General features: G+C 38.1%; 1 protein-coding gene across 1 annotated transcript in view; it reads right to left on the bottom strand.

Annotated features, from left to right (window-relative positions):
- PRRG1 (proline rich and Gla domain 1) overlaps positions 1-25,890 on the bottom strand; it is a 95,573-nt gene extending 69,683 nt beyond the window's left edge. Inside the window, exon 1 of the mRNA XM_012736659.2 lies at positions 25,756-25,890. The gene's annotated coding sequence lies outside the window, so the exon portion shown is untranslated. The remainder of the gene's footprint in view (positions 1-25,755) is intronic.
- Positions 25,891-27,059: the final 1,169 nt, after the last annotated feature.

Here is a 27,059-nt window from a genome sequence, read left to right as displayed (position 1 = left end):
TATTTTCTAGTCACCAAACTGATGCATATTTAAGGCAGACTACTTGGAAAATGCATAAGTTTTAATTGCTGCTTCATAATCCATTTTATGAATATTTATCATTTATTTAACCAGTCTTCTATTAGTGTTGCTAAATTAAGTTTAGCCTAAAACTGCTTCCTTACATATTTTAAGTTTGGATCAAAAGGTTTCTCCGTACATAGTAAACTGTAACCCAATTAGGTGTGTAAACAGACTGTGACCTACTCTTATACTAATCACTGACTTTTGGCCAAAGGCAGCCAACTGTTCAAACTGTGTTCAAATAAGGCAAACGTCAAGCAATAACCAATCCAACTGTTTCTGTGTCTCACTTCCATTTTCTGTATGTTACTTTCTTTTTTCTTTTTTTTCCTTTTTTCCAATTCTTTTTTTTTTATCATATTATGGGGGTACAAATGTTAAAGTTACATATATTGCCCTTGCCACTCCTCCCCCTCAAGTAAGAGCTTCAAGCTTGTTCATCCCCCAGACAGTGAGCATTACACTCACTATGTATGTAAATACCCATCCCCTCCTCCCCCCTCCCACCTGCCTGATACCCAATAAATGTAACATTTTGGTTACATTTTATAACTTTGCCTCTCCCTAGCAAGGGTTAGAGGTATGCCCTTCACCTCCACACTGCTCACCACATCCCTCAGATGTGGGACTACCCCCCCAACCCCTGAATCCCTGGTGAACACCACCACCCTTTGAGCACCATAGTGTTTATCAGTCAGACCAATTTGATGGTGAGTACATGTGGAGCCCATTTTTCTGATCTTGTGTCACCTCACTTTGGATAATGGGCTTAAATTCAATCCAGGATAATATAAGTGGTGCGAGCTTGCTGTCGTTTCTTAGAATTGAGTAATATTCCATTGTAAACATATACCAAATTTTAATAATCCACTCATGAATTGACGGACACTTGGGTTGTTTCCACGCCCTTGCAATAGTGAATTGTGCTGCCATAAACATTTGGGTGCAGATGTCTTTATAACAGAATGTCTTATGCTCTTTTGGGTAGATGCCTAATAATGCTATCGCTGGATCGAATGGTATTTCTATTTTTAGCTGTTTGAGGTCCTCTCCAAATTCTTTTCCACAGAAGTTGCACTAATTTGCAGTCCCAGCAAGAGTGTAAGAGTGTCCCTGTCTCTCCACATCCTGGCCAGCATTTGTTGTTTTGGGAGTTCTTGATACAGGCCATTCTCACTGGGGTTAGGTGGTATCTCATTGTCGTTTTGATTTGCATTTCTCTAATGATTAGAGATGTTGAGCATTTTTTTATATGTTTACAGGCCATTATTCTGTCTTCTTTGGAGAAGTTTCTGTTCATTTCCATTGCCCATTTCTTGATGGGGTTGTTTGATTTTTTCTTGTTAATTCTTTTGAGTTCTAGATTGATTCTTGTTATTAGACCTTTATCAGAAGTGTAGAGAGCAAATATTTTCTCCCACGCTGTGGGTTGTCTATTTGCTCTAATGACAGTTTCATTGGCTGTGCAGAAGCTTTTGAATCTCTCTTCAATAAATGGTGCTGGGAAAACTGAATAGCTACATGCAGAAGAATGAATCCGGATCCCTACCTCTCACCTCTCACAAAAATCCACTCAAGATGGGTAACAGATTTAAACCTAAGGCATGAAACCTTAAGAATCCTAAAAGATGTTGGGAAAACCCTATCAGACATTGGCCTAGGCAAAGAATTCTTGAAGAAGACCCCCAAAGCAATCACCACAGCAATAAAAATAAACAAATGGGATCTGATCAACTTTCCTTTTTCTGTCCATAAATTCTCTCTGACCACACGGCAGTGCCGGAGTCTCTCTAAACCCTTTCTGGGTTAGGGGCTGCCTGATTCGTAATCATTCTTTGCTAAAACTCTATTAAATTTAATTTGTCTAAAGTTTTTCTTTTAACAGTGTTCGTTTAGGATGGTTCCATTTTTTCATTATAAATAACACTGATAGGCATAGGCTGGGCACGGTGGCTCATGGCGGTAATCCTAGCATTCTGGGAGGCCGAGGCAGGCAGATCGTTTGAGCTCTGGAGTTCGAGACCAGCCAGAGCAAGTGCAAGACCCTATCTCAACTAAAAATAGAAAGAAATTAATTGGTCAACTAAAAATATATAGAAAAAATTAGCCAGGCATGGTGGCAAATGCCTGTAGTCCCAGCTACTCAGGAGGCTGAGGCAGGAGGATCACTTGAGCCCAGGAGTTTGAGGTTGCTGTGAACTAGGCTGATGCCACAGCACTCTAGCCAGTGGCAACAGAGTGAGACTCTGTCTCAAAAAAAAAAAAGTCCCTTATTCCTTATTAAAACAATGAAAAAAATTTAAATAACACTGATAAATGTACCTACCCACCTATATTTTTATATACATCTCTTATTATTTTCTGAGATTAAATTTCTAGGATGATAATTATTGCTAACTTGCTATCCAGAAAGTTTATACCAATTTCATTTTCATCATAAGTGTACAAGAGTGCTTGTTTACAGAGAGCTGTTGCCTCAAGTTGGCAGTAGGAGGGACTGGCAGTGAGGGAAGAAGGGGGATAGTAAGAGAACAAGATTAGGGAGAATTGAGTTTTAAAAATATTTAAAATAATAGCATAGAAGTTTTTATTATACTGACTTCTCTTTTTGTATGCTGAACTTTTATAATTAAAAAAAAAAAAACTACCTACAGTATTCCCCACATTTGTCAGTAATGAATATTAGCATTTTCTTTTTCAAGGTAGTGCATCCAGTAAGTGAAAAGTAGTATCATATTGCTTTAGCTTACAATTTTTTGATCACCAGTAAGGTTGAATGCATAATATATAATGTAGGTATGGGCAAGCTGTATCTCTTCTTTTATAACTTTTGGTTAAAATTGTGTGCTTTCTGTTCTAAGTTCAAAAGCACACAAGAACATTTTATCTCTCAAAAAAGACAAAACTTCTACCCAAAAGAACTATCCTCTTAGTAGGATCTTTACATGTGTGGCTCTTCCTTGTGGCCCTCAAGGGAAAAGTGAGGACCACAATTTATGTCCTCTACCAAATCAGACATAAATTTTCTAGAAACAATTCAAAAATAGAGAGGCCTTCAGAAAAGCTCCTTCCTTTCCAAGAACAACTGAATGGAAAGCCTATGGAGAAAAGCTTGGTCTCTGAGGAAAGGGATTTGTCATACCACTGCAGGGTTTTCCTCTTGCTGTAATAAGGACTGAAAACAAATGTTCTGTGTGCAGATAAAGAAAGAGACATTAAAATTTACAACTATCTAGAGAATGCAGTAAAGAACACATTTAAACTCATGAATCATGGGAAAGATGGCACTAAGAAGGCAATAGAAATTAAGAGCAAGGGGTAGCATCAAGTATTAAAGGATCCTAAGGGTTTCCAGTTGCCCTCAGCTTCATCCCAACCAGCTTAAAGTGAGTATCTCACTGATAACCAGGCACTCTATGTTGATACAGAAATTAAACAAACTCACACTACAAATAAGGGAACCCATCAAATGCTATACCCTTCCCTATCAAATTCAATTCACAAAAGGAAGAAAGAATTGAAAGCTAAAGAGCATCTAGAAATCACAGAATCTTAGGAAGCAGATAGATTATTTATGGAATCTATCATTTATAGAATTAAGTGTTTTCCATACTGCTGGGGCCAAGTTCTTGAAATCATATTCTCTTGTACTATTGCTTATTTCTACCTCTGACCATATCCTTCATCTTGGAAATGCCCAAAGTTTAATTTGAAACCCTGAGCCAGACCACACTTTTAAAGGAGATACAAAGAATTTGAAGAAATAGCAAAGAAACAGATTTTGTCCTTGAGATTTAAGATAGTGAGCCTACTGCTAAAATATGTTAAATGTCTGACACAGTTAATAGGACATGCCAGGATATTTTTGAGGGAGGCCCTAATCATGAACATGATACTGTAGACTACCTACCCAGATGTTATCCACAATGCCTTTTCCCTCTGCCTTTCTCTAGTATAAGGGCTTGAAAAGTACTCAGATTCCCTTGCAACTAAGGGTGGCCATATGTAACCCAGTTCTGATGAATGTGATATAAGAAAAAAAGTCTTCTTTTCAAGAGGGCATACATTTGGAAAACCCTTTTGCCATTTTCCCTCTTTCTTTTTACATGGAATACAGATGTGAGGCATGGAGTATAGCCATTATACAGTCATGAGGATGAGAATCATGTTAAGCTGGGTGGGTTAGAAAAACAGAAAGATATGCATCCTTAAACACACCTGGAGATAGTTTGGACTATCTCCAAACTTATTCTGTGACATGATTTCATCCTTATCTAAGTCTCCATTAATTGCTTTTCCTGTTACTTGCTGCTGAAAACTTTCCTACTAATATACCAGGAATAGGCAGATGAATAATAATTGAGCATTCCATTGTGATAGAAATGGACAGAGATTAAAAATGCAATGAGGCCGGGCGCGGTGGCTCACGCCTGTAATCCTAGCACTCTGGGAGGCCGAGGCGGGCGGATTGCTCGAGGTTGGGAGTTCGAAACCATCCTGAGCGAGACCCCGTCTCTACTAAAAATAGAAAGAAATTAATTGACCAACTAAAAATATATATACAAAAAACTAGCCGGGCATGGTGGCACATGCCTGTAGTCCCAGCTACTTGGGAGGCTGAGGCAGGAGGATTGCTTGAGCCAGGAGATTGAGGTTGCTGTGAGCTAGGCTGATGCCACGGCACTCACTCTAGCCTGGGCAACAAAAGTGAGACTCTGTCTCAAAAAAAAAAAAAAAAAAAATGCAATGAACATGTCACACATGCTGTAAAAGAAGTAAAGAATATATTAAGGGAATAGTGGTCAGATCAGTTGCACCTAGAAAAGATATGAAGGCTTCACAGATAAGGTGACATTTGAGAGTCTTGAAAAACGAAGACTTGCTTGCCAGGAGCAGAAGGGAAGGAATATCTTATCTTGACTCCTGTCCAATACTACTACCTCTATTCTTATAATTAATAAATAAATAAATAAATAAATAAATAAATAAATAAATAAATAAATAAATAAATAAGAAAACCTAGAACATTACAATATACTCCCCATTCTTCCAACAAAAATTAATAAGGACTTACCACCAACAACTATTTTGCCAGGACTCATGGATTACCAAATAGACATAAAGTCTGCCCTCACGCTGCTTATAGTCTAATGGACATTTTCAATGCTATCTAAACAAATCAAGTAGTCACAACTCAGTGGCTACATAACTATATCTCAGATATACCACCATGTCAGGCCTAAAAGACGTCTGATCCTCCAAGTCTTCCAAACTAAAATATACTCTTGTTCCTTATCATGTAGAAATTACCTCACTCCTAGAATAAAAAGAAGGACATCATGCTGTCATCTGTGATCATTAAAAATTTCAGTGCAATTACGAACCTGGCTAAGATCCCAGGAAATCAAATCAGCCTATTGTGTAACTCACAGTTTCAAAGCCTCTGGAGACAATCAGGATCCAAGTACTTAAGAAAATTACCTCACCATCTATTCACCTCCTTGGAAACTGCTTCTGAAATGTCTAGCTGCAGCTTTAGCTACCAAGGAAAGTCAATTTTAGGAAATGTTCCTTCCACAAACCAATTTAGTTACTAGTTTGAGGATAAAATTCTCTTTGGCCAAGCATTTCACCAAACTTCGTATGAGTATTATAGGATTCTAATACTTTGTGCTGCCAATTCTGAAAAAGACTTTCTCCCTGTCTCTTATCACACAGACACTATGAAACATGAGGAAAGTCCTTTGAAAATATAGCATTTCATCTCCCATTCAATTGAAATATTCATCTACCTCAGAAATATGAGAGTAAGACAAAGTGGTAATTAATGTGGTCAGGACACAATCAACAGGAATGCAACCAGGTCCTCAGAAGAATCAAATAAAAACCCATTAAATGATAAATGAATACTTAAAAATCATCTGGAAAAAATATTGAATCCTGCTGGCAACATGCATGAATATCCATAAAAACATTCTTTGGCCTTACTCACCTTGTTATTCTGGTCTAAAATTGTTTTTCACATTTTCAGTGCTCACTCATGCAATTAAAGCCTTAAAGCAGCTTGGAGCACTGGATTTCAACCAGGTTACCTGAGGGAAAAAGAGGCTGCATACAGGTTGATCTGTAGCTACAGGTCAGTAGAGCCAACTACAGCAAGATGGCTACCACAGTTCCTTAGTGAACCCAGAAGTCCAAAGCCTTCTCAGGGTTCCTCCGTCTGCCTACATCACTGAGGAAATGGAGGCCTAGGGAAGAGAACTAAAGGGAGTTTCTAAGTTATGAAGCTGAATACTTGGATTAATCTAATGAAATAGTTCCATACTACTGATAAGGGAAACCCCCATCTATTACTTGGCGCATCAGGCACCAGAGATGCCCAGCCCTCAGGGAAGACCCACATCAGCATAATACTAACCTGTTTCCTGGCCCATCAACTAGTCTAAGCCTAACATCAGCATAACACTACATCTATTGCCTGGAGCATCAACATAATATTAACCTATTATCTGACACATCAACTAACCTACACCTGGTACCCCACCCCTCAAACCACCCCAACATAATAAAAGTGGGAAAAATCAGGTAGACAGTGCTCAGAATTTGGTGGTGAGGCCCGCCAGCAAATAAACTTTGATTCTCCAACTCTCCCTTTGCCACACAGTGGGACACTTGGTTTGTCCTCAGGATTACCCACTGTAACACTTGTTGTAACACTACATCTCTTTTATAATAATTACCCTGACAAGTCAACGCCAAATCTCAAATTTTAGTGAAAAATCAACATGGTTTCTTTGATCTCATTCCCATTAAACACTAAATAGCACGCTACAGTACAGCCTGTAATTTACCAAAATGATATCAAGACCTCACGTAATCTCTTACATGTACATTAACAAAAGGATAATGAGCCAAAAGTCAAAAGAGTTGCAAGTTATATTTTGATGAATTCTATAGTTTATATGTGTGTAGACATACCCTCCAGAACACTTTAACCCCAATATGTAGCATGCAAATATTTTGTCCCATTCTGTAGGTTGTCTATTCACTCCAATGATAGTTTCCTTAGCTGTTCAGAAGCTTTTTAATTTGAACAGGTCCCATTTATTTATTTTTGTTGCTGCTGTGATTGCTTTGGGGGTCTTCTTCATAAATTCTTTGCCTAGGCTAATGTCTAGAAGAGTTTTCCCAACATTTTCTTCTAGAATTCTTTAGGTTTCATGCCTTAGGTTTGAGTCTGTTATCCATCATGAGTTGATTTTTGTGAGAGGTGGGGATCAAGTTTCAATCTTCTTCATGTGGTTATCCAGTTTTCCCATGGAAGTAATATTCATTGGGTGCCAGTCAACTGGGAGGGGGGTGGTGAGGGTGGATAGACTCACAACTAATGGATGCAGTGCACACTGTATGAGGGAAGGGCAAGCTCATAGCCCTGGCTTGGATTAGGCAAAGGCTTATATGTAATAAAAATGTTTGTACCCCCATAATATTCTGAAATAAAAATAGAAAGAAATTTTAAAAAAAAGAAATGCTAGAAATTATTTAAATAGAAAGGAAATGATAACAGATAGAATTGAGATACTTAAAAATAAATGAACATCTGAAATGTTAAATGGCTGAATAAATGCAAAAGATTATTTTTTGCTTTTTTGTCTTAATTTCTTTATAAAGCAAATTATTGTTTAAAATTAAAATGATAATACTGTCTTGTGTGATATGAAGGGGGAATGTGTTTTATGTATAATAACTCTAATAAAAAGGACAGGTGTAGGCCTATAAGTTTGTAAGATTTCCATACTTTACTTAAAGTAGTACATTATTAACTAAGTGGACTGTGAATAGTTATGCTGCATATTGTAATCACTAGGACAGCCACCATAAAAATAGTACAAAAAAAGAGCTGGGCGAGGTGGCTCACGCCTGTAATCCTAGCACTCTGGGAGGCTGAGGCGGGCAGATTGCTTGAGGTCAGGAGTTCGAAACCAGCCTGAGCAAGAGCGAGACCCCGTCTCTACTATAAATAGAAAGAAATTAATTGGCCAACTAATATATATAGAAAAAAATTAGCCGGGCATGGTGGCGCATGCCTGTAGTCCCAGCTACTCGGGAGGCTGAGGCAGGAGGATTGCTTGAGCCCAGGAGTTTGAGGTTGCTGTGAGCTAGGCTGACGCCATGGCACTCACTCTAGCCTGGGCAACAGAGTGAGAGTCTGTCTCAAAAAAAAAAAAAAAAAAAAAGGAAGAGCTAAAGTATCAATAGGAAAAAGAAAACAGAATTCTCAGAATTCTAAAAACATGTTCAAATACTAAGAAAAAAGGCAAGAGAGAAGAAGAGAGGAAGAAAAAACAGAGGAGATGTAGAAAAAAATAAAATGTTAGGCCTAAGCCTAACCATAGTGGTAGTTACATTAAAGATTAGTGGACTAGACTCTAATTAAAAAGCAGAGATTGTCAAAAAAGGTAAAAATTTTAAAAAGCAACTATATGCTATTTTCAAGACACTCATTTGAAATATAAATATACAGACAGATTAAAAATAAATCAATGGAAAAGATATACCCTGCAGAGAGCTAGCAAAAGGCTGGAATGACAATTAATATCAGAAAACAAATATCAAAACCAAATGTATAAGCCGGGCGCGGTGGCTCACGCCTGTAATCCTAGCTCTCTGGGAGGCTGAGGCGGGCGGATTGCTCGAGGTCAGGAGTTCGAAACCAGCCTGAGCAAGAGCGAGACCCCGTCTCTATTATAAATACAAAGAAATTAATTGGCCAACTAATATATATAGAAAAAATTAGCCGGGCATAGTGGCGCATGCCTGTAGTCCCAGCTACTTGGGGAGGCTGAGGCAGGAGGATCGCTTGATCCCAGGAGTTTGAGGTTGTTGTGAGCTAGGCTGACACCACGGCACTCACTCTAGCCTGGGCAACAAAGCGAGACTCTGTCTCAAAAAAAAAAAAAAAAAAAAAAAAAACCAAATGTATTATGAGAGATAAAGAAGGACCCTTCATAATGATAAACGGGTCATTCAACAGAAAAGCATCATACCAAATGTACAGAGTTTTAAAATACATTAAACAAGACCTATAAGAATTAATGGAGAAATAGACAATTCCATAATCATAACTAGAGATTTTAACACTCCTGTCTCAGCAATTGACTGAACTAAGAAAAAAAAAATCAGCAAGACATAGAAGATCTGAACACTATTAGCCATTTTGACCTAATTGGTATTTATAGAATAATATACCTAAAAATAACAAAATACATACTTTTTTCAGTGGACATGGTACACTTAACAAAAAAAAAAAAAAAAAAGCATATTATAGGCCATAAAACAAGTCTCAATATTTTTTAAAGAAAAACTGAAATCATATATACAGTATGTTCTATGACCATAATAGAATTAATTAGAATATAGTTTTGGGGGATATAGGACCCCTCAAGTTCAGGGTTCATCAGGACTCAACAGTAGTAGGTTATACTCAAGAATAAAATTTATCATAGCAACAGGTGCAGAGTAAAAGCAGCAGGCAAACGATATGCATTGGGGGGAATCCAGCAAGGTCAGACACAGGCTTTTTATACATGCTTTCTCTCTAGTAGTGAAATACAGGGACATGTGCAGAATATCTCTACTTGGGGAAGAGTAGAAGAGCACTAGTCTCAGCATTCGTGGCTTTTATGGAGAGCTGGTCATCTAGGCATACCTGCAATGTGACCACCATTGTAACCAAAACTCAGAAACCAGGTACAAATCATCAATCTTGATGTTTGTGCAATGCAATTCTATACAAGCAAGTATATACAACATGGTCCATTGCTCTATAGTACAAAAAAAATTCAGCTATTAACATAAAAAACATCCAGAAGGCCACATTTCCAGGAGTTCCTAGAGTCAATCACGGTTCCAAGTTCTCTTAGAGACTCAAACTGAGATTGGGAAGAGACACCCCAAAAGCATGCTTCATGCAATGGAGCCTTCTGAAAAAACCTCTAAGCTTTAGTATCACAGAAAGCTGATTTGAATTCCAGGTCTACCATATACCCCCAAAGTGACTTTGGGCACTTAAACTCTTTGTACTGCAGCATCCTCACTGTAAAGTGGTGATAAATGTCATATACCTACCCTGCGGAGTAATAAAAAACAATAAAAATAAAATATCTGCTACAACACAGAGGGTTGTTATTGTTGTTGTTATTATCATTAAGGAAAATAATCCATATGGCTCGGAGTTGCTTAAGAGATGAAAAGAAAAAATAATTTGGGCAATCTTCTGAATAACAAATAGACTCCTGTGAAGGAGAGCATCAAGGGTGTGTTTGGGTCCCAGAGGCAAAAAAAAAAAAAAGCAAAACCCTATTCTACACAGGATTTGTCCCAGGCCCCTTGCTGGTCTGCTAAAAGCTCTAAGATCCTTTTCCTTTGGTCAGCTCAGCTGAAGTATACTAGGGTCCGACCACTCTAATGGCAAGGTTTCTAGAGATATTCAGCATCCCGATTCCTAGTGTTGGGAATCAGGCAGAAACCAAGTACACAAAGACAATATGGATGCTCTGACACCTGGTCAATGAGGCTGAGATTCTTGCAGAGAACTAGCCCAAGTTAAAAGATAAAGAACTGAAATTTATCACGCCTGTAATCCTAACACTCTGGGAGGCCGAGGCAGGCGGATCCTTTGAGCTCAGGAGTTCAAGACCAGCCTGAGCAAGAGCAAGACCCCATCTCTAAAAAAATTTTTTAAAAAAAGAACTGAAATTCAAATAAGGAACTCAAAAAGAAAACTAGAAGAAAGGTTAGGTACATACAACCTTTGAGAGAGTCAACAGTTTGGTCTGGGGGGGGGGGTGGATAGGGCTTTCTAGCACTGTGAAGGCAAGTACCTGCCAGATTGGAAGCTTTCAGTACCTGTGAATGGGACAGATTTGGGTTAAGGACAGGCAATAAATGACTAAGGAGAATAGTTTAAAAGGATATGACAGATACGAAGACAGTGTTAGGAAAGAAGTAATGCACCCTGAACTATGAAAATAGCAGTAGGAAGGGACTATTTGAAACTTTGCAAAAGTCAATTCTATAAACTGGCTAAACATTCATAGTTTAGAGAATAAAATATAAAGAAAATACTAATAGTAATTATTAATATCTAACATTTGCATTTTAAGTTAAAGAAAGTTACAAATTAAAAGAACATGTTTGTTTTTATACTATAGTTCTTATTTAATGCGACAAAAACATTTGTATTTTCAGATTGACTGCTTATGAACCTAAAGAAAGAAATTTGGGTTTTTTTACATCAATAATAATATTTTCTTGATAAATCTCAGGGGAAAATAAGCGAGATACTGAAGCAGGATAAAATTACATAGGAAAGTAAATATATCTTTGCCAAAGTAATTATTCTGGTCCCATAAATAATACTAATACAGGGAAAGAAAGTTGGAATATATTCCTTTAACTTTTTTTGGTTTTTTGCAGTGAGAGCAATTTTAAAACTAGGCTTATATTTCTGACTTTTTCTGCTTTCTCCCTGTAGCAAACATGTCAGAAAGGATTATTGTGGCAAGTTACTCATATAGATTTTTTTTTTTACAAAATTGGAATGCATAACATTAGCAACCAAACAACAAAGAATAGGCACGCTGGAGACAGATTGGAGAAGATTCATAGAACATAAAGTGCTTTGCATAACAAGGCTTTGTCACTGAAAAAGGAGGCATTTGGTTAACTAGGACTGCAGAAAACAACACACATCTTCCAAGACACAGTTTTGAAAGAAGGGAAGAAATAGAACACAGGGAACTTACTCCAAGTCAGGGATTAAAAATATAACACATTTTCCTAAAGAAATCCTAGGTTCTAAATTCTGAGGCACTGAAAAATGTGCCTAGGAGTCCAAATTGTTATTTTAATTCTAGTCCATTTAATTGACAAGCCTTTTAAGAAGATAATAAGTGCTATCAAAAATTCATCATCAGTATTTGAATAAGCTTGAAAATAATTACACCAATTATTGCCACACAATAATGGAGAAAGCAAAGCAACTATTGAGCATTTTTAAGAGCTGTGATTAGCCTAGCCCTATGCCACTTTGATTCTCATTTCATTATGCCCAATGACATTGTTAAAAAGTATTTATGGCTCTAATTCACAAAGGGTAAAGCTAGCACACACAGTGGGTACAATGTACATTATTCAGGTGACGGATACTCTAAAAGCCCTGACTTGACCACTATGAATGTAACAAAATTGTACTTGTATCCCATAAATTTATATAAATTTTTAAAAGCTAGCACACATACTCCTTACACATCAAAGGTGTTCAATAAAGGCTGAATTAAGGTTTGATGTATACAAAGTTATTTCCTTAAGAGACAAAAGTCAACTTGCAATGACAATATTATTTCCACAGTCCCCCAGGTTTTCGGGATAACCAAATCACTTTGCCATTGTAGGAAAAGTGTTGCAATACATAGGAGTTGTCTTCCAAGCCCTGAATAAGAAAAAAAATCAAAACAAAAAACCAGGAGCTAATATTTCCTGTCAAAAGCCCTAAGAGAAAGCTTTATATCTTGTCTATTACTCCCATACATATTTAAGTGAGTAGACACACACATACACACACACACACACACACCACAAACATATTGATTTGTCCTTTTTAAATTTGCTTTACCTCAAAATGACCCGTACAGAAAAATGTCGGCAAAACGTTGCATACAACTAAAAAGACAATGTGAGAAATGTTCCAGGGCTATCTTGCTAATATTTTACCCAAACCTTTAGTTTAGTATACTAATGACAATGCCCATTTTAATATGAAATAATTTGTTTCTTCCTAGCTCCCAATTCTGGTAAAGAATACTTGGCAGACAACTAAAGGGCAGTGTCCCACTTCTTTCCTCTGCAAGGTGAAAATGTATATAATAAATTTTCTGAGGCATTTAGAGCATATTAAGCAGTTGAAGATGGATAAACTACAGTCTTATTATTACTTCAAGAATTGTCTGTGGAAGAATAACATCACATGGGACAGAATCTCAGGGCCCACCCCAGAATCAGAACCTGTATTTTAACAAGATCCCCAGGGGACTCATGTGCACATTAGTGTTTGAGAAGCATCAAACTAATGGATGTATCCCACAAATGTAATGTTGAGCAAAAGAAGTATGTTTTTTTGCAGGTTTCCATTTACATAAAGTTCAAAATAGGCAAAATTGCATAATATTTAGAAATAATTATGTGGTCAAAGTCTTAATAAAAGCAAAAGAGGACCTCTAGTTTCCAGTCTGGTGCATACATACAGACAGACATACATATATATGTGTGTGTGTGTATATATATATATGAATGAAATGAATGACAGCAATAATAAAAGAGACAGGAGGTAGGAATTAGGAATATTTTATTACAAGGTGTTTGCACCACCCATGAAGAGGTACAGTGTTACTTGAAAATGAGCTTGGATAAGCTGTAAACATATATTGCAAACTTTAGAGAAACCATTAAAAAAGTTAAAAAAAAAAAAGCATAATTGAGATGTTAAAAAGGGAAACAAATGAAATCATATAAAATGCTCAATTAAGGCCGGGCGCTGTGGCTCACGCCTGTAATCCTAGCTCTTGGGAGGCCGAGGCGGGTGGACTGCTCAAGGTCAGGAGTTCAAAACCAGCCTGAGCAAGAGCGAGACCCCGTCTCTACTATAAATAGAAAGAAATTAATTGGCCAACTGATATATATATATAAAATTAGCCGGGCATGGTGGCGCATGCCTGTAGTCCCAGCTACCCGGGAGGCTGAGGCAGAAGGATCACTCGAGCCCAGGAGTTTGAGGTTGCTGTGAGCTAGGCTGACGCCACGGCACTCACTCTAGCCTGGGCAACAAAGCGAGACTCTGTCTCAAAAAAAAAAAAAAAAAAAAAATGCTCAATTAAAACTGAAATTTAAAAAAATTAAAAAATAAAGCCACAAAAGGCAGAAAATGTATTGAAGACAAAAATAAAAACAAAGAATGAGGGCAACAAAAAACAGTAACAAATATGGTAGATATTGATGCAATTAAATCAATAATCATTTTGGCAATGTGTTAAACACACCAATTAAAAGAGAGATTGTCAGAATGGATTAAAAAACAAAACCCAACTATATGTTGTCTAGAAGAAGCCCATTTTAACTGTAAAGATACGTATATTAAAAGTAAAAGGATGAAGAAAGATATACCATGCTAACACTAATAAAAAGAAAGCAAGGTTAGCTATATTAATTTCAGACAGACAGAGCAGACCTCAGAGCAAAGATAATTATCACAGATAGAGAGAGATATTACATAATAATAAAGGGGGTCAGTACTTCAAGAAGACAAAACAATCCTTAATGTGTATGCACCTAACAACAGTGTCAAAATACATGAGGCAAAATTAATAGAACTACAAGGAGAAATAGATGAATCTCCTACTTTAGTTCAAGACTTTAACACCCCTCTAACAGACATGGGCAGACCTAGCAGGGAGAAAATCAGTAAGGAGACCACTGAACTCAACAACACTACCAATCAACTGGATATTATTGATATATATAAGTTAATTCATTCAACAATAGCAGATTACACATTTTTCTCAAGTTCACATGGAACATTCACCAAGATAGATAACATTCCAGGACATAACACACACCTTAACAAATTCAAAAGAATAGAAATCATGCAATGTCTGCTCTCGGACCACAATGGAATTAAACTAGTAATCAATAACACAGAGATAGCTGGAATTCTCTCATATACATAGAGATTAAACAACCCACCTCTAAATAACACATAGGCCAAAGAAGAAATCAAGAGAAATTTAAAAATATTTTGAACTAAATGAAAATTAAAATACAACTTATTGCAACTTATATGCAGCAAAAGTAGTGCTTAGAGAAAAATTTATAGCTTGAATGCATACATTAGAAAAGAAGAAAGGTCTAAAATCAATTAATTACCTAAGCTTTCATATTAGGAAACTAGAAAAAGAAGAGCAAATTAAATCCTAAGTAGAAGAAGAGAAATAATAAAAATCAGAGCAGAAATCAATGAAATTGAAAACAGGAAATCAATAGAAAAAAAAGTCAATGAAACCAAAAGCTGATTCTTTGGAAAGATCAATAAATTGAATAAGTCTCTAGACAAGATCATTAAGAAAAAATGAGACATGACACAAATTACTATTATCAGAAATGAAAGAGGGGACATCATTACAGACCCTATTGACATTAAAAGGATGGTAAAAGAATGCTATAAATAATTTTATGCCCACAAATTTGATAACTTAGATGAAATAGACCAATTCATTGAAAGACACAATCTGCCAAAACTCACAAAAGAATAAACAGATAATCTGAACAGGACTATATTTATTAAAGAAATTGAAATAATAATAACTTTCCAAAACAGAAAGCATCAAGCCCAAAGAATTTCACTGCTGAATTTAACCAAACATTTAAGGAAGAAATTATACCAATCCTCTACAAGCTTTCCAGAAGTGAGAAGTCAAGGGAATAAATACTATGAGGCTAGCATTACCCTAAAGCCAAAACCAGACAAATACATTACTAGAAAACTACAGATCGGTATCTCTCATGAATATAGATTCAAAATTCCTCAACAAAATATTAACAATTGCAACCACCAATACATAAAAAGAATTATACATCATGACCAAGTGAGATTTACGCCAAGTATGCAAGGCTAGTTCAACATTAGAAAACTAATGAATGAATCCAAAATCATCAACAGACTAAAAGGGAAATTTTATATGATGGTATCAGTACATGCAGGAAAGAATTTGATAAAATCCCACACTGATTCATAATAAAAACTCTCAGCAAACTAGGCATAAAGGGGAAATTCCTCAGCTTGATAAAGAACATCTATTAAAAAAAACCTACAGCTAACATCACACTTAATGCTAAGAAACTTGAAGTGTTCCATCTAAGATCTGAAACAAGGCAAGGATGTCCACTCTCCTCACCCTTTTTTAACATCATACTGGAAATATTACCTAATGTGATAAAACAAGAACAGGAAAAAAAAGGTATACAGATTGGGAAGGAAGAAATAAAACTCTTTGTCAACAGATGACATGATTGTGTATGTAGAAAATCCCAAAGAATTGATTAAAAAAAAAAAAACTGGAACTAAAAAGTGATGATAGCAAAGTTGCAAGATATAAGGATAATAAACAAAAGTCAATCACTATCCTATATATCAGTAATGAACAAGAAAGATCTCCAAGGGGAAAACTAAAAAACTCTGATGAAGGAAATCAAAGGACTAAATAAATGGAAATATATTACATTTTCATAGATAGGAAGACTCAATAGTTTCAAGATGTCAGTTCTTTCCAACTTGATCTACAAATCCAATGCAACCTCAATTAAAATTCCAGCAAGTTATTTTGTGGATATCAAAAAACTGATTCTGGCTGGGCACGGTGGCTCACGCCTGTAATCCTAGCACTCTGAGAGGTCGAGGCGGGCGGATTGCTCGAGGTCAGGAGTTCAAAACCAGCCTGGGCAAGAGCGAGACCCCGTCTCTATTATAAATAGAAAGAAATTAATTGTCCAACTAATATATACAGAAAAACTAGCCCAGCATGGTGGTGCATGCCTGTAGTCCCAGCTATTCAGGAGGCTGAGGCAGCAGGATTACTTGAGCCCAGGAGTGTGAGGTTGCTGTGAGCTAGGCTGATGCCATGGCACTCACTCTAGCCTGGGCAACAAAGCGAGACTCTTTCTCAAAAAAAAAAAAAAAAAAAAAAAACTGATTCTGTAATTCATATGGAGGGTCAAAAGACGTAGAATAGCCAACACAATATTGTAGAAGAACAAAGTTGGTGAACTGACACTACCCAACTTTAAGACTTACTATAAAACTACAGTAATAAAGACAGTGTTGTATTGGCAAAAAATAGACAAATAGATCAATATAACAGAGAGCCCAGAAATAGATCCATGTAAATATAGTCAACTGATCTTTGACAAAGGAGCAAAGACAATACAGTAAAGAAAAGATAGTCTTTTCAACAAATGGTGCTGGAACAACTGGATGTCCACATGCAAAAGTATAAATCTACATACAGACCTTCTTACACCTTTTACTAAAATTAACTCAAAATGGATCATAGACCTACATGTAAAATACAAAACTATAAAACTCCTAAAAGATAACAAAGGAGAAAATCTGTATGACCTTGGACATGGTGATGGCTTTTTAGTTATAACACCAAAGACACTGTTCTTAAAAGAAAGGATTAATAAACTGGACTTCTTTAGAATTAACACATTGACTGCCACACTAGAGAAAAAAATTTTTCCCTTAGGGCCACTGTGTTTTATTATGAAAATAAAATAAAAACTTCAAAAACAAAACGGTCCTTACTAATTTAATGAAAAGTTTGTTATTTTTTATTGTTTTCTATGCATGAGTTCTATGCAACTTGAAAAATAGTTCTTGCGGCTCCAAAGGTAAAGAAACATGTGAGTTACATATGCTTCACGAGGCTTCAGACTCAAAACTAGTGTGAGTTAAATACAACTCACATGGCAGTTAATGTGTTAAAAACTTCTACTCTGCAAAAGACACTGTCAAGAGAATGAGAAGTCAAGCCACAGATAGTGAGAAAATATTTACAAAAGACATATCAGATAAAGGACTATTATCCCAAATATATAAACAACTCTCAAAACTCAGCAATGAGAAAACAACCAACCTGATTTAAAAATGGACAAAAGATCCCAACAGACACCTCACCAAAGACAATGCATGGATGGCAAATAAACATATGAAAATATAATCAACTTCATATGTCATTAGAAAATTGCAAGTTAAAACAACAATGAAATAGCACTACATATCTATTAAAATTGACCAAAATCCAGAACACTGACAACACCAAATTCTGGCGAGGATGTGGAGCCACAGAAACTCTCATTCATTGCTGGTGGGAATAAAAGTGGTACAGCCACTTTGGAAGACAGTTTGTCAGTTTCTTACAAAACTAAACATACAGTAGTCTTCCTTTATCTGAAGGGGATACATTCCAAGACCCCCAGTGGATGCTTGAAATCTCACACAGTACCTAACCCTATAGATAGTAATACATTGTTTTTTTGATCTGACAACCTACATGGCTACTAAGTGACTAATTGTGGTGGGTAGTGTATACAGTGTGGAGATTCTGGACAAAGGGATGATTCATGTCCTGGGCAGGATGGAGTGGGATGGTGCAAGATTTCATCACGTGAGAATGGTACACAATTTAAAACTTATGACTTGTTTATTTCTGGAATTTTCCATTTAATATTTTCAGACCATGGTTGATCTTGAGTAATTTAAGCTGCAAAAAGCAAAATCTTGGATAAGTGGAGACTACAATACTCTTATCATACAATCCAGCAATTATACTCATTGATATTCAAAGGAATTGAAAATCTACTTCTACACACACACACACACAAACTGCACACGGATGTTTATAATAGCTTTATTCATAATTGCCAAAACTTAGAAGCAACCAAAAAAATTTTTAGTAGGTGAATGGATAAACTGGGGTACATCCAGACAATGAAATATTATTCAGCACTAAAAGGAAATAAGCTATCAGGCCATCAGAAGACATGGAAGAAACTTAAATGCAAATTACTAAGTGAAAGAAACTAACCTGAAAAGGCTACATACTATATGATTCCAACTATACGGCATTTTCAAAAAGGCAAAACTATGGAGATGGTAGAAGGGCCAGTGGTTTCCAGGGACTGGAGGGAGGGAGAAATGAATAGGCAGAATACAAAGGATTGTTAGGGCAGTGAAATTACATTGTATCATAATATAATAGTGGATCCAAGTCATTATACACTTGTCCAAATCCATAGAATGTACAACGCCAAGAGTGAATGCTAATGTAAACAACGAACATTAGGTAATAATGATGTGTCAATCTAGGTTTGTCAACTGGAACAAATGAACCACTATGGCACAAGACGTCCTGATAGTGCAGGAGGTTGTGTGTCAGGACAAGGGGTATATGGGAATTCTCTGTACTTTCCTTATAATTTTGCTCTGAACCTAAAACTGCTCAAAAAAATAAAGTTTATTAGTTTTTTAAAAAGCAATGGAATGGCTTTTCTTCCCTTACAATGATGTGACCCATTACTACAGTTTCCTGTTTACCCATACATACCCTGAATTCTACCCAAATATCAAATACTCATCTCAAACTCAACATAGCCAATACTCAATTCTTGATATTCCCTCTCAGAAACTTTCTCCTCTTGCAATCTTCCATGTCTCATTAAATGGCTACTCCGTCCTTCCAGTTGCTCAGTCAAAAATCCTTGGCATCATCCTTGACTTTCATCTACTGTTACATTCCACTTCCAAAACACGAGGAAATCTGATCATTTATCATCACCTCCATCATTACACCACACCTCAGCCCAAGCCCACATAGCCTCTCTTCTAATTAGTCTCTCTTCTGTTCTCACCCCACCATAATCTATTCTCCACATAGTACCCAGATCATCCTTATAAAACAGAAATCATAGAAGACCACTCTTTAAAGCCTCTAATGGCTTTCCTTCTCACCAAATAGTGTCCTCCCATGATAATCTGAATAGCCTTACAGGATCTTCCCACCCTTCCACACCCCTTCTTGCTTATTTGACCCTGTGTTTTATTATTTACCCCTCCTCACTCATGCTGCTCTAGCCATAAGGACTATTTTGCTATTTTTAGCAAAAAAAAAAAAGTCTCAAAAAGGTTCCACCTCAAGATTTTTGCACTTGCTTTTCTCTATGTTTAGAAAGCTCTTCCTCTAAACAAATGATTCTTTCATCTCCTACAGGCCTTCCCTAACAACAAAGTCTTCCCTCATTACTACCCTCTAACACATCCTATCTGCCTATAGGTAAATATCTATTGGTGCTCCCCTAGTCACCTTCCCTGCTTTGTATCTCTCCAAAGAATGCAACACTATATGTCTTAATATAAGTATGTATGTGTATATGTATACTAATAATTATATATATCTTATACTTCCTATATTTTACTTATTTACTTTATTTACTATCTGCCTCCTTCAAATAAGATGTAAGCTCCTGAAGACAGAAATTTACAAAAAAATACAACTGCTTTATTCACTGTTGAACACTCAGTGGTCAGAATGGTGCTTGGCAATCAATTGGCACACAAATAATTGTTGAATAATTTAGTGAAAAAAACCATATAAAACGTAGGATACAGCAGTTGTATGGCAAGTGTTAAAGCAATAGCATTACAAAACAGCATGTCTAGACTTAATTTCAAAAAATTTTCTAAATAAGAAAAGTTGAGGAAAAATACAATTGTGTAACCATTACAGGTAGTTGGAATAGCTGAAATTACTAATTTATTTGCTAGCATTATTAAACTTGAAAAATATCCATTCTACTTAGAGTTCACAGACTACTCAAGCTTCTATGAAGAATAGTAGTTTGCTAACAAACCTCCTTTAAAGAGAGTTCTTTAGCTTTTCCCACATCTACCTTCACATGTATTTATTTTTATTTTTTTTTTAATTTCAGACTACTATATAGGTACAAACATTTAGGTTACACATATTGCCTTTGCACCGCTCCAGTCAGAGGTACAAGCATGTCCATCCCCCAGATAGTGCACACCACACCCATTAGATGTGAATGTACCCATCCCCTCCACCCCCGCTCCCTGATACCCAATGAATGATATTTCCATATGTGCACATAAGTGATCAATCAGTACCAATTTTATGGTAGTTTATTTTTGTTTTCATTCATTTTCTTCTTTCTTCTCTGGGTGCCCCTAATTCCATACTCTCCTCTCCTGCTCCAGTATTCTATTCCATCAATTATATCCTCTTACCATTATACCTTCAATCACTCCCCAGCTCCAGCAGGCTTTACCTCTCTTTACACATTCCCATTTTCTTGATCCTGTAAAACCTTCAAACTCCAATTGTTTTCTTCCATTCTCCTTTCACCAACAATTTACCAACAAAGTAGTTTATTTTCACTGCTTCCACATCCTGACCACCATTGCTCAAAGAAGTGGTTCTTCACTAGGGAATTTTTTTCATGCCTACATTCCATACCTGGAAATCCCAATTTGATAGGTTTAAATTGAAGGGCAGGGCATTAAACATAGTATGTTGGTAGAAACAACTCCCTATGAGAATCTGAGGCATACCACATTAAGGAGCATTATCTTAAATACCTGTGATGTTTTTCTGGTCATACAAATGACAATATAATATGCCACCAACTGAGGAGTATAATTAAATCAACCCTCTGCACCTGACACAAACCAAAATCAAACAAAAAGAAAACCTCCTGGTCATCAAACCCAAGTGTCTTCTCTCAGTCCTATACTCTCCACATTTTACAGTATATCTGACACTACCAGGTTTAAGTGCATTCTGCTCTTCTATGAATGTTTGGTCTTTTGGTCTCCTTTCCCTTCCTCCCCACCAACTTGTCTGAATGCCATCTAGATATTAATAAGTGCTGCTCAGTGTTTTCCCAGGGTCAACAGCATCACCATCATTTAGAAACTTATTAGAAATGGAAATTCTCATGTTCTATCCCAAACATCAGAAACTCTGGGAGGGAGGCCTAGAAATGTATGCATTCTTGTCACTAATGTGTATATTAAAATTTGAGAACCACTATGCTTAAGCAACCTGTTGGAGATACATGGGAGGAATCTACAAATACAGAACTGGAGCTTCAACATGGTGGGAGATGTTAATGTATCCACATTCTGAAGTTAATTGCTACTGAAATAATGGAAGCTCACAAGAAAACAGCAAATACAGGCCGGGCGCCATGGCTCACACCTGTAATCCTACCACTCTGGGAGGCCAAGACAGGCGGATTACTCGAGGTCAGGAGTTCAAAACTAGCCTGAGCAAGAGTGAGACCCCGTCTCTACTATAAATAGAAAGAAATTAACTGGCCATCTAATATATATAGAAAAAATTAGCCGGGCATGGTGGCGCATGCCTGTAGTCCCAGCTACTCGGGAGGCTGAGGCAGAAGGATTGCTTGAGCCCAGGAGTTTAAGGTTGCTGTGAGTTAGGCTGATGCCACGGCACTAACTCTAGCCTGGGCAACAAAGTGAGACTCTGTCTCAAAAAAAAAAAAAAAAGAAAAGAAAACAGCAAATACAAATAATAGCTACCATTTTTGTTAATTTCAGGATATTATGGGGGTGCAAACATTTTGGTTACATGATAGGACTTTGCCACACCCAAACCATGATTTGAGGCATGCCTTTTCCCCACTACAATGCTCACTGTGTCCATTAGTTGTGAGTTTACCCACCCCCAATCCCCCAATCCTTGAAGAATATCACTACCGTGTGAGCAACATAGTATTGATTGGTTAGTGCCAATTTGATGGCAAATACATGTGGAGCCCATTCTTCCATTCTTGCGATAGCTACCATTTTTAAAGCATTAGTATGTGCTAGGCATTATAAGCTCTTAATATAGTCATGTATCACTTAATGACAGAGATGGGGATACGTTCTGAAAAATTTGTAGTTAGGTGATTTCGTCATTATGCAAACATCATACAGTGCACTTACACAAACCTAGGTGGTATAGCCTACTAGACACCTACTATTAATGGCCAGAATAGTTTCTTTGATTTCTTTGCAGGCACAGAAATCTCAACTAAGTAGCCAATCCTGGCTCATTTTTAAACCAAAGAATCAATTCCATTCTTTTATAAAGTGAGTGATCATTTGCTCATAATATTTTCTCCAATAGGTAAATCCACTCAGGAGATGAAAGCTGGAGGTGGGGGTAATGAGATTGAGTGAATCTGGCAGGAGCAGGAGGGAGATAATTTCTGTTATGAGCCAGATGTGACTGGAAGGCCAGTGATGATGGTGGAGTTAAGAGAGATGTCAAACACAGGTTAGCAGAAAAGTTCAGACCAAGCCTGTCAGAGAACACTGTAACATAAAGTAACCCAGTAACTAAAGGCTCAAACTACCTTAAGATCTAAAAGAAGTACAACACAACTGGTTAGGTAACAGCTTTCTTTAATTATATTAGCCTTCAAAGGATACCATCTGGCAAACTTGATTCATTTATAGTACTTCCTAATTTATAGCAATACCCTCTTTGTGTCTTTCTACAAATGGTTAATTTTATATTACAAGTTGGCTTTTCAGTAGTTTCAGTATCAGAAGTTGGCCTTTAGAAAAACTTGGGCTTTTTTTGATCCCCATTTTCTCTTTATCTGCAGAGTTCTTGCACCTTTAGAAGGATAAAGTATAACTAATACATGAGAACATATTTCCATACTTATTCCTTATCCATATCCCAAATAATGCTGCTCAAATATTAAATATAATTTCAGTATTCTGAATTTCTTCTACTATCCCATTAACCCTTTGCACTCACTTGCTTTTTTCTCGATTCCTTTATTCTACTTAACCGTGTTGAGTCACACTCAACATCTGAGTGCAAAGGGTTAACTTTATGCACTATGAATTACTATCTTTCTAACAGTATTTATTTATTTTTTTTTTTTTGAGACAGAGTCTCACTTTGTTGCCCAGGCTAGAGTGAGTGCCGTGGCGTCAGCCTAGCTCACAGCAACCTCAAACTCCTGGGCTTAAGCAATCCTACTGCCTCAGCCTCCCGAGTAGCTGGGACTACAGGCATGTGCCACCATGCTCGGCTAATTTTTTGTATATATACTTTTAGTTGGTCAATTAATTTATTTCTATTTTTAGTAGAGACGGGGTCTCGCTCAGGCTGGTTTCGAACTCCCGACCTCCAGCAATCCGCCCGCCTGGGCCTCCCAGAGTGCTAGGATTACAGGCGTGAGCCACCACGCCCGGCCTCTAACAGTATTTATTAACATCTAACTGTAAGTTAGTTTATTAGGTTCTTACCACATGCCAGGTAGCCGTAGGTATTGGGTAACACAGAAGACTGAGGTTCTAGTAGCAAGAAAGAAATAAGGCCAGTGATACCAATTTAACAGAAAAGGTAGTGATTAATTCATTCTGGAGAAGTTGGCAAATTTTTCCAAGTAAATTCGGCTGAGTCTGGAAGGATAAATAGGAGTGCATCAGGCACCACCGGAAAAGAGAAAGAGCATCCCTAATACCACCACCACTCCTCAAATTTGGTAATGTTAGCTGCATAAAACTTAAAATAAAAGGAAAAGAAAGAATAAAGTAACAATAAAACAAGAAGAAATTCTATTCACTTCATGCGGGGGGGGGTGGAGGACAGATTGTGTCTTTAAACATACTTCAGATCTGAAAGTAAATGTTTATAAAACAGGATTCACAATCAAGGGAAAGGGGTGGAGGAGAAGGAAGTTCAGTTTGTTTTGTTGTAATAAGTTAAAACAAATGAGCAACAATATCAACATTTATGCTTAGGACACATAATGCTATTTTTCATAAAAGATTTTAAATTTCAAAATGAAAGCCTATGGAGCCTTATCCAATATTACAATATTTGCCCTAGTGTTTTGTCTCCTTAATATCATTTTTAAAGGTTCTAAAGTGAATCTGCCCAATAACTTGATGGCAACACCTACACACATGCCCAATAATCCAATCTTGACTGAAAATCCACAGTACCCTAACCACCTTTTCACTTACCCTGACTTGCACATCTTCACATCCTTCAAAGTCTGGCTTTATACTATGGACTATCAAAAGGCAATAATTTAGCTCTAAGTTTTGTCACTCCACCTTTCCACCCTCTTACTCAATTAGTTCCTCTCAAATTCCATTAGTTTCACTTTTCTCCTAAAGGAACTCAGGAAACACACAAACAGCACAATCACAAAACCAATGGCTGTGGCCAAAGTCCAAACACATACACTAATTTCCAGTCATATCCCTCTTGGGTCTGTTCCTACTAGTGATCAAAATCAGCGAGTGGACCAGGAAGAAGGAAAAAGCTGAAACAGGAAGGTTTTCCCATTTCTTCCACTCCCCCCCAACGCAGGGCCCCCCATCTCCCCCGTCCCCCAGGGCTGCACCGCGCGACCTCGCACGCACCTCCCACCCCGTCACCCGCCACAGCCTACAAAACAGTCATAGCCTTTGTTAAAATGTCCACGAGCACAATGGACCAGAAGAGGGACACATTCCCGGGGGTGGGGTAAAGGAAAGTCACACGAACGCCACGCCCTCCTTGGCACTAGCCTGGGCAGACAGCCCACATCCCCCAAATCCTCTCCCCTGTTACGGGAACGTTCCTGGCAACTCTGCACCCGGAGAAGGTAGCGCGGGAGGAAAGGAGCCTGGGACGCCGCTCGTGGCACCAAGCGGGGGACTGAACTTGAAGCTGGGACACCCTCCAGCACCCTTGGCAAGCCTCCCGGTCTTGCTAGCCCGTGTGCGGACTTTCAGCCTCTGAACCCCGTTCCTTCAATTTTTCTCCTCTTAACACACCCTCGCTCACTCCCGCCACCATGCACTCTGTTCCCCACGCGGCCCGGGTCCGACACCCTCAGGCGGCACTGCCACCAACGCCCCTGCACGCCTGGCTAGTTTCTCCTCATAGGACCGAAGTAACCCCGACAGACCCCGAGCCCTCCTGGGACGCTCGGCCCAAACCACGTTTCCCGCTAGGAGCCCCGCGCGGCCGCCACACTCACAGCGCGTCCCGCTCCGCTACTCCGCGCCTTACGAGCCGCACGCCGCGCCTGCGCGCTCCCAATACTGCCGAGCCTAGCAGGAGCCAGGAACCAGGAGAGCCGACAGGAAGGGAGGTGGGAAGCGGCGGGGGCCGGGATGGGGCGGGGTTAGGAGAGAAGGGGCGGGGCCAAGCGGCAGTGAGAAACGAGGGGCGGAGCCTTCGCCGCCTCCGCTGCCTCTGCCAAGACTAGGTGCTAGCGGCACCCTGGTGGAGCTCTCCACTCTTGATGTCTGCTTATAACACTGACAGAAACGCCGTCGAGGCTCCTCCACTCACCCTGAAGAAATCTCAGCTTGGCGCAGGGCAAGCAGCCAACCCTTGGGCCGCTACTTCTCTACCTCTAGCCACCCTGGGTCACCGCCAGCCTTTTCCCCTTTCACATATCCATCTCAGTACATATTATTCTTTCTTCTCCTCATTTCTCCTCATCGCGTGCAGTCCTCAGCTCTCAGGAAGAGAGAGGCATGTTGAATTTTCATCCACAGACAGCCTGTGTGCGAGCCCAGATCGTGGTTGGTGACTATCCAACCATTGCCCACTATTGCAACTCAGGGGATTGCCCTTTTCCCTGAGGAAAAATTCTCTTGCCTCTGTTACCGAACAACTTTTGGTGACAACAATCTGCTTTTTCTTTAAAAGATTATTGAACAAACCTGAATATCTTGGGAAGAAGAATTTGGATTGTGAAATAAGACCCATCCTTGGCCCCTCTTTTTGGGTTGCTATCTTAGAATTTGAACCCTAGAATCCTAAAGGCCCCTCTTAGAAACAGAACATAAGGCCTGTGCTGCTGTAAACTTTGACCTAATGGTTGGAGGTTTTCTGGCATTTAGCATTTTAAGGAAGCTAACTTGATTATTATTCCATGCTGCATGCGTGCTTAGTTTTAAGTTCTGTGCTTTTCTGTTTAGATTTGGTCAGCTGTGTCATCTCACATGCCTTCAGATCAGCTATTAAAATAAACACACACCTGAGTGAATCCAAGTGAATTGGGCTATGGGCCTGAAGTGATTTATTCCAAACTAATTTCCCGTTCTTTTACTTATGATGAAATTAAGAAACATTTGGCTTATTATGATTAAAAGAATGGCCACAGGGCCACACCAATAGTCTTCCCCAGCAAGTATTTTGACTGTGATGGGAGCATTTTATGAGAGTCTGGTAATTGCCCTTAGAGTCGGAATATCCTAAAATTTTTCCAATTAACCTTTGTGGTTCTCCCATTTGTGTGTTTTACAAACCAGACTTTCTTGAACTCATTTC

Source organism: Microcebus murinus, chromosome X (assembly GCF_040939455.1).
Source record: "Microcebus murinus isolate Inina chromosome X, M.murinus_Inina_mat1.0, whole genome shotgun sequence".
In the NCBI taxonomy this organism is placed as follows: Eukaryota; Metazoa; Chordata; class Mammalia; order Primates; family Cheirogaleidae; genus Microcebus; species Microcebus murinus.
Note: the sequence above shows the minus strand (reverse complement) of the source record. Positions and strands in the feature narration are given on the sequence as shown.